Source organism: Cryptomeria japonica, chromosome 1, assembly GCF_030272615.1.
Source record: "Cryptomeria japonica chromosome 1, Sugi_1.0, whole genome shotgun sequence".
Lineage (NCBI taxonomy): Eukaryota > Viridiplantae > Streptophyta > Pinopsida > Cupressales > Cupressaceae > Cryptomeria > Cryptomeria japonica.
The window spans coordinates 134,260,543-134,268,614 of record NC_081405.1 but is presented as its reverse complement, the minus strand read 5'-3'; the positions used below and the strand labels follow the sequence as shown (position 1 = coordinate 134,268,614).

Here is an 8,072-nt window from a genome sequence, read left to right as displayed (position 1 = left end):
TTTCCATTGTTCTAGTCATAGGGATTGTCTTGTCATGATGACGATCACTTCCGGTCACTTCCGCTCCCATCTTAGTACTTCCTGCTCACGTGGCTTGTTTTCATTGGCTCTTGATCTCCTCAGATGCCTTCCTGAACTTCTATTTGTCGCCGGCACCTCTGAACGGTAAAGTAGCTGGAGGTTTGTATTCATTTCATTTCATCTCAATTGTTTAATTTATCCTATAGTAATAATGGTTACGACAAGGATCGTCGTAAAAATCTCAATTGGAGGGGGGTATGCGTCACATCCACTTCATTTCTTATTAGTGGATTCTCTCATTCCATTTTTACCTCTTTGTTTTCTACGGCTTGCAAAACAAAAATAGTTTTCTGCCACCGAATACCACCCTTAGCTTTTACTGTCCTCCATTTTTGTCTATTGTGTGTTTACCTTCGCTATCATGGGGGGTCCTCATGTTCATCAGGAACCCACCAGTATAAATTTTGTAAAGGCCAGAAAGAAGGCATATAGGGTTTTCAAAGATTCCGGTTGGACTGTATATTTCAAACGCCTATGTGGGTTCAATAGTGATGTCACTTTTGATTTTGCCATGGTCTTCAATAAGGGAAAAAACATAGTCACACTTTGTGGCTTGACATTTCCTATAAAAGAGCAAATTTTGGCCGACATCACAGGACTTTCTGCTACTGGCGAGGCATATTTTCTAGATTCTTTTGGAGATCGCAAAGGCCCTCTGCAGTTGTATTCCCAATGTTTCCTGGAACTAGGTGAAATGATACAGGCTAGTCCTAGGCAAGGTACTTTGAGGGATTCATTAAATGAGCACTGACCAGATGTAGCTAAACTGCTTTACAATATGTGACGAGAGAAGGAAGGTATGTCTACATCTTCGCCCATCATTTCAGAATTTTATGACATCTTCGACATAATGAACTGGTTAATTTGCCCTTATACTTCCTTCAGTCAATAAAACGAATGCGTGCTGAGGTTCAGAAAGGAAATAGGAATTCTTTAATACATCATGGGTTAATCAAACTCCTCTGCATAAAAGGCCTTGAACAAAGTGTTCTTCCCACAAATTAGTCTGTATTCTCAGGCAAAAATGGCTCTTCAGTTTTAGAAGACGTGTCAGAGGCTCATAGCACTGAACAACAAGAATCCCAACCCTCAATTTCTGTTGACTCGAATACATGTGAAAAATCACACCAATCTAAGAAGACAACCAAGAAAAAGGGGAATTCACCCAAACCAGAGTTGGAGGATACTAGGGATTATGAATTGAGACCTAGGGTTGGGGAATTAAAAGAAAAAGGGCTTATGGGCACTAATATCCCATCAATGGTGAGTCCTTACAACACTCGGTCCAAACAAAAACATGCCAAAGCAATTTCTCCGCTGTAAAATTTGGTCAGTACTGCATGGAGTATGCTTAAAGATTCTGAGGATGTTGAAGTCTTGGGTACCCAACATGTCGGGCCTGATAAACAGAGTAGACTTCGTAGAATACAAACCCTAAGGAAAAAGAGAGAGAGACAAGCCAAAATAGAACAAACTTTGCGAGCTGAGACAGAGGATCCCATAAATGATGACCATGAAGAATTAAATGTGGGGGTTGATTTAGAGGACAATCATTCCATTGGAACACCAAAAGGAAACCAAATTAAGCAACCCGATACTATACATGATCAACCCTCGCATCAAAATGAATAGCCCACCACTCATTACCAAAGCCATAGTGTCACTCATGAAGTCTTTCCTAGTCATCCTCAAGAGAAGGTATACGAAGAAACCAAAGAAGTTCAAAGGAAAAATGCACAACACTCTGAGGAATTACAGAATGGTTCATATGCTGAAGAGGAATGTTCCACTCAGGAGTTAAGGATGTTGCAAGGAAAAGTATACTAGTTGGAATCTCAAGTATCCTCTCTTCAAACTCATCTTCAATTGATCAACAACCAATGTAAATGCTAGGGAACAAAATTACAGAGGATAAGCAAAAGAATAACCTTAAAGGATAAGATCTAGTTTGCAAAATCTCCTACAGAAGCTTGGGATACATCCTTTTATTTGACCTAGGATGAGCATGACTAGGCTATTAATCAAATGGGAGAATTGTGGGAAAAACATATTGAAAAAAATTGTGTCCATGGCAAAGCATCATCAAGTTATTAGAAACCTTAAGGGGTTTTGGGAAGAGAAAATTGTGAGGGAATGTATTCACGAAGATTACCATAAGGATAAACTTAAAGAGTTGGGATCTGCCATGCACCAAGAGATGGCTGATAAGAATAAGGAGTGGGAAGAAAAAGTTAGAACATAGTATGTCCCGGTGGAAAAACATCTTTAGGCTATCTCAAAATTAAAGACTTATGAACAGGGCAGTCTTCAGGCCAACTACATATCCTTGAGTGCCCACCAACAAATGGTCAAAGAGCTAAAAGAAAAGTGGTAAACTAAAATGATGGCAGCCATGCAGAACTTGGCAGCAGAGCAACCTGGACCGGTAAGTTATGTATGAGGATGTTGCATGATGACATGCAATGTCTTCAATTGGGGGAAAATGATGGTTTAAAAGCATACCTTATATTTTCTTATATATTTGCCTAGTTTTACAACCATTTTGACTTGCATTTACCCATATACAATCTTCTAGCACTTAACCTTTCAAAATGGCATTAATTTGGGTATTCATGTGAACAGGGCACTTCATGATCGAAAAGGAGGTTGTGGAAGCTTCTTCTCCAACGTGGCTGGTATTATTGTGAAAGATTTTGGATTATTGTTATCCCCTCTTTAGTACATAGCAGAGTTCCCAGATTCGTCGTGAGTTAGGCGAGTTCGCTGAGTTGGCGAGTCGAGCTAAGCTAGGTGAGTTTTGCCATATTTTTTTTTATAATTTCTTTTTCATTTAACCCTAAAAGGTCTTCTAATTGCTAGTTGTGAGAAAAAGAGATGAAAAGTGAGAGAGAGGAAGGAAAACAAGAGGCCATAGGTTTGCAACCAGCAGGGAAGAAGAGCATCAAGGAGACCACAAATCACATTTGGGAGGCCATAGGCTTGCATTGAGAGCATCAAGGAGTCCATACCAAGACTTCTCAACTCATTTGAAAGAGGTAACTGTTAAACTTTGTAGATTTTGTTGGTTTTTCAACTCATTTGTTTGTTAAATTTTTTTAGTTTAACAGTTTACTTCCCAAATCTTGAATGTTTTTATTTTTTTAGCTTTACTTCAATGAGAGAAGTAGAATAATAGCAAAGTGGAAACCCTACATTTTTTCAGAAAAAATTTGTACACATGTATTTGCAATTTTTTCTTAAAAAAGAGTAGGGTTTGCTGATTTTTTCTATTAGTTTATAACTATATAAAATTTTCTTATTGCAGCAACCTTCACGTTTAAAAAACATTCATTTTGACCAATGACTAAAAAGGATGAGGCTTGGAAATATACTGAAGACTTTATTGGTAGACAAAAAAATCAAACAAAATGTTTTTTTTGTAAAGAAAGTAATTTTGATGGCACCAATAGATTTAAATACCATATTGTCGGCATACCTGGCCATGATATTGAGCTATGTAAAAAACAAACTGCTGAGGCAAAACGTTTCTGTTACGTCTAATTAGAAATACATGAACACGAAAAATTAACTAAGAAGAGGCAATTGGAAGAGTTAAGTGCTATTGGCTCCCATGCACCTACATTCGCATTTGCATCCACATCCACATCCGCAGGTTGTGTTGTAGAGGGTTCTTCCATGCCTCCCTTTCGTCCTAGTGCTTCTGCTAGTGCTAGTGCTAGTGCTTCTACTTCTACTCCTCCTAGTGGCACTATTACCTTTGGCCCTAGAGTTCGGAAATCTAGGTTGGATAGTTATTTTGTGCCACATAGTTCTCCTAGGGCACAACCCTCGCTTGACAACATGGGTCGGAACAAGAAGGTTCATGATGCTGCAAGAAAACAAATTTGCAAGTTTTGGTACTTTTGCAACATTCCATTTATTGCAGCCAGGTAATTCTTTTTGATTTGATTGCTTTAAGTTTAAAAGTAAATTTATAGTTTGAAGTTGAACTCTACTTTGTCTAATCATAATCTATTTGTGACAGGTCTCCTTATTGGCAAGGCATGGTACATGCCATAACCATTTGTGGTGCGGGGTTTAAAGCGCCTACTGATGGAGCCAAAAGGGTTGCACCATCATGACAAATGGTTGGACGGATAGTAGGAATAGAACACTCCTAAATTTTCTTGTTTCCTGCGGAGGTGATTGATCATGATTCATTCTAATTTGTACTTCCCTAAATGCATTGAATAAATCAAATTTTGATTTGTTGAAACTCCATTTTCAAGATCCACCATGTAATTCAAGTCTATTGATGCTTCCTCACATGTGAAAAATGCCACATACTTATGTGAGGCTATTGAGGAAGTCATACAAGAGGTGGGGGAAGAAAATGTGGTGCAGGTGGTGATAGATAATGCAACAAGTTATGTTGCCGTAGGTAAACTTTGAACTTTTCAAGTCTTGATGGAGAGGCATCTATGATTATTTAAAATTTTCTTAACACATCAAAATTTCTAATTAATTTAAAATTGCCGCAGGTAAACTTTTGATGGAGAGGTACCCGAATTTTTTTTGGTCTCCATGTGTGGCCCATTGCCTTGACCTCATGTTGGAGGATATCGGTAACCTTGAATGGGTGAAATCAACAGTTGAAAGGGCCAAAAATATCAGCAAGTTTATCTACAATCATGCATTGGTCCTTAGCATTATGAGACAATACACGGGGCAAAAGGAGTTGGCTCGTCTTGGTATCACGATGTTTGCCTCAAACTTCCTCACAATGAAATCCTTGATGAAATCAAAGGCGGCTTTGAGGCGTATGTTTGTTGGTGAGGAGTGGACTTCCTCATCCTATGCTACGACCACTGCAAGGTTAGATGTGGTAAATTGCATTTTTGATGAGCCAGGTTTTTCGACCCCCTGTAGAGAAATCGTGCAGGTAAATGTATTACAATTTAACATTTAGTAATTTAATTTTAATTTATTAACAATTTAACTTTGCAATTTTTCTTTTTTTTATTTAATTTGTGACTTAATTGTATTTGTTTAACATTATGTGTAGGTCACTGAGCCCCTAGTAGTTCTCCTATGAGTTGTTGATGGGGAGAAGCCCTCTATGGACTATATATATGAGAGTATGGATAGGGCCAAGGAGGCCATTAGGTCCATATATGCAGGAGATGAGAATAACTATGGCCCCATTTGGGAGATTATTGATAGGAGATGGCAGAACCAGCTTCACAGGCCCATCCATGCAGCAACCTATTACCTCAATCCGGCATTTCGATCCGGCGATGACTTCAAGGCGGATGCGGAGGTTCTTAGTGGCCTATATACAATGGTACAAAAGTTGTCTACTGCTGGCACAACCTCAAGTACAACGCTATAGCTGGATAAATATAATAATCGAGAAGGGGCAATCTTTGCAAGCAGCATGTGCATAGAGGCTCGAACACAATTGCAGCCAGGTAGAAATATATGTAAACTTAAGATTCTTAAGTTTATGGCTTATGCATTTTAATTTTTGATTTTATAATCTAGCCTTAAAGTTGGAAATGAGTGATTTTTTTTTCTTTTTCGTTATTTCAGATAGATGGTGGCAAACGTTTGGGCCCTCAACCCCAAACCTTCAAAAAATTGCCATCCATATTTTGAGTCAGCCATGCAGCACTTCTAGATGTGAGCGCAATTGGTCCATGTTCGAGCACATCCACTCGAAAAGGCGTAATAGATTGTTTGTGGAGAGGTTGAATGATCTTGTTTTTGTTCATTACAACCTTCGTCTTAGGACCAGTCAAATTTTGGACACTGAATCCTCTCCGATCAGTTTAGCGGAGATCGATCCAAAGTTTGAGTGGATCACTGAGTCTATCGATCCAGTCTTCTCTGAGGAGGACCATGAGTGGGTTGACCAGGCAGACAGAGAGTCTGAGGCTGTGGCTATGGCAGAGGAGGAGGATAGAGCATGATCCGACACAGGCACAACTGACGTTGATCATTGTGGCACCTCACAGGCGGAGACTATGGCTACTTAGTCATCCAAGACCTACCTTAGAAACATTTGTAGGAGGCAGACAGACTACTCTGAGGCTCAGGATGAGCTAGAGCCTGAGCCATAGACTTGTTTTTGTTTACAGTTACATATATGTTTGGGAACATTTGATGTCCTGGATTTTATATACATTTGACAACATTTATAACTCTATATATCTATGTTTTCTATTTCCTTCAGCTAAAATTTACATTTCTATGCATGTGATGGATGTATGTTTATGTATGTCATCAAATTAGCTTCTATTTGTTGATGTTATAGTGTCATTGCCGAATCGTTGTTGAGTCATAGCTGAGTCATTGCCGAATCGTTGTTGAGTCATAGCCGAGTCACGAGTCGAGTCGGCCTCGCTGAGTCCGAGCCGAGTCCAAGTCCGAGTCTGAGAACTTTGGTAAATAGTACATAGTAGGTTGGTATTTAGTTGAAGTTTTGTTTTTGTTTTAATATGAAAATAGTGGCATGTGGTGACTTCACTATTTTCAGCATTACCAAAGACATTCTAAGCTGTAAATCTCAAAACAGATTGTAATACGGTTAGTAAAGTTGTTATGCATATCGTGTGGAAGATGAGCATAAATATGTATGCTCATTAGAGACTTGAGAGTCAAAAATTATAATATGAATGTCAAATTTATACTCTGCTGAAGTTTATAGTTGTTGTTCTTCCTGTGAAGCTTTATTCAATCGGCTGTTAGTAAGGAGAGCCCACTCCTTGATCACCGATTGCAGCTTCTTTTGTTTTATTTACTGTTTTGTGTGAAATATAGTTTGTTGTGTAGAAGTTGATTCATTTATATTGTGCACTTCATCAAATTTGGTAGTAACTGTGTTACATGAATATAACTAGTTAATCTTCATGAAGTTGTAATACTTTGGAAGACCTCAAAACAAATCGCATCTTGAAATTAATATAAACTGTCAAAGTTACTGTTATGCCGCTAGAGTTTTGTAGACTCCTGTTGCCAGGTTACAGAAGCTTTTGTCACTTCGTTACAGAAACTCATGTCGCCAAAATAATATTGTGGGATTCTAATTATTTTGTGAAATAAAGTTTAAAGTTTGTTTTGTTATTTAAGGTGTGATCATAAGTACATAATTACAGGCTTTAATCCTTCATCTTAATTGCACCTACCATTAATTGGATTGTTGTAAGAATATAATTTGTTACTCAACTTTAGTGTGTTAAAACTCAAGATTATTTTTATTTTTAAAGTGTGCTTCAATCTAAAATATAAGTTGAAAGTGTGCTTTAATTCCATTAGAGTGTGTGATTGAGTTAATCCTTGGACATAAGATAAAAGTGTGTGCCTTAGAGAGTGCACTTCAATTTGTAGATATTAAGCCACAGTCTCTACCCAACAAAGATCTCCTATTGTCTTGGCCCACCATTTAGGCCTGAGGGTAGAACTACCAACATCTGGCATTGGAGGAACAACATGCCTTGGAGTTTCCGGAACAAAATCATCTGGATGCGATTCCTGTGAAAAATCAGGTGGTGCTGGATTGGTAGATTCCTAATCTTCAAAGTCAATCTTCTCTGAAGCCCTCCCATCATGGGAACAAAGAGGAAGTCAAACTCCAACAGTCTTCACAGACAAAGTCACAGGACTACGAGTAGTAGATGGCATAAATGGATGTAATGTCCCCTTCACATTAGTCCTCAGTATTTATCGGGATTGGCCTATCATCCGACCCTCGTAGGCCAAGAGGAGTGTTTCTAGGGTCGAGTTGCAGTAATTTGAGGCTTCACATCTCATGTTTTATTGGTTAAAAGGAGTAATAAAGAGTAATAAGGAGTAATTTGAGGCTTCACATCTCATGTTTTATTGGTTAATTAATAATAATAAAGTGTACCTACCCTCATAAATTGATCTTCTAGAAGGAATGTAATGATTGGCTAGGATTGAAATAAAAGGAGGAGAGTAATTCATTGTGGATCATCAGTTGTTTGCATCTT

The 8,072-nt window shown here is 38.3% G+C and overlaps 1 long non-coding RNA gene across 1 annotated transcript; it reads left to right on the top strand.

Moving 5' to 3' along the window:
* Positions 1-654: 654 nt before the first annotated feature.
* Positions 655-6,159, top strand: LOC131860067 (uncharacterized). The gene is made up of 6 exons (XR_009359558.1): positions 655-878; positions 2,704-3,116; positions 3,386-4,501; positions 4,602-5,002; positions 5,126-5,531; positions 5,653-6,159. It is a non-coding gene; the product is annotated as an uncharacterized LOC131860067 (long non-coding RNA).
* Positions 6,160-8,072: the final 1,913 nt, after the last annotated feature.